At 35.7% G+C, this 686-nt stretch overlaps 1 protein-coding gene across 3 annotated transcripts in view; it reads right to left on the bottom strand.

Annotated features, from left to right (window-relative positions):
- LOC128249505 (uncharacterized) overlaps nt 1–686 on the bottom strand; it is a 43983-nt gene that overhangs the window by 13944 nt on the left and 29353 nt on the right. The window lies entirely within an intron of this gene.

The following is a 686-nucleotide window of genomic DNA, read 5'->3' as shown; positions in this document are numbered from 1 at the left end:
TACTAACAATATGACAAAACAATAGATGAACTGCAAAATATTTTTATCTGTTTTTCATGCATGATTGATTTTCTTATTATAATTCTGTCAATTAGCAGAAATAACAAAACGATAAACACAAAGAAAAAAATATAAATTAAACAATGACAAGGGGAAAAATAACACACCACCACTACCACCACCACTACCACCACCACCACCACCACCACCAACAACAACAACAACAACGCCGACGACATCGACACTAGTAAAACTCACATCCTCATCAAATTTTACATATGTATATGTATGTGTGTGTACACGAGTGTATACGTATGTGAGTGTAGTACACACGTGCATGTAATTATATGCGTATGTATACGTGTGTTTATGTGTAAACGTGTGAGTCCGTGTGAACTGAAATAACGTTATTGTTTTAAAGCACTTTAAGACGGCGTGCTGGCCGAATTGTTAGCACGATGGGCAAGATGCATAGCGGCATTTCACCCGGCTTTGTGTTCTGAGTTCAAAATCTACCGAGATCGACTATGCATTTCCTCCTTCCGGGGCCCATAAAAGAACAATGGGATCGATTAAACATCCGAAATTGCTGAATAGAACTCCTATAGCGACAATAATAACTACAACAACATGAATAAAAAAATAAAAAGAATAAAAGAATACACACACATTTATATATATATATA

This window comes from Octopus bimaculoides, chromosome 15 (assembly GCF_001194135.2).
Source record: "Octopus bimaculoides isolate UCB-OBI-ISO-001 chromosome 15, ASM119413v2, whole genome shotgun sequence".
Classification (NCBI taxonomy): Eukaryota; Metazoa; Mollusca; class Cephalopoda; order Octopoda; family Octopodidae; genus Octopus; species Octopus bimaculoides.
Note: the sequence above shows the minus strand (reverse complement) of the source record. Positions and strands in the feature narration are given on the sequence as shown.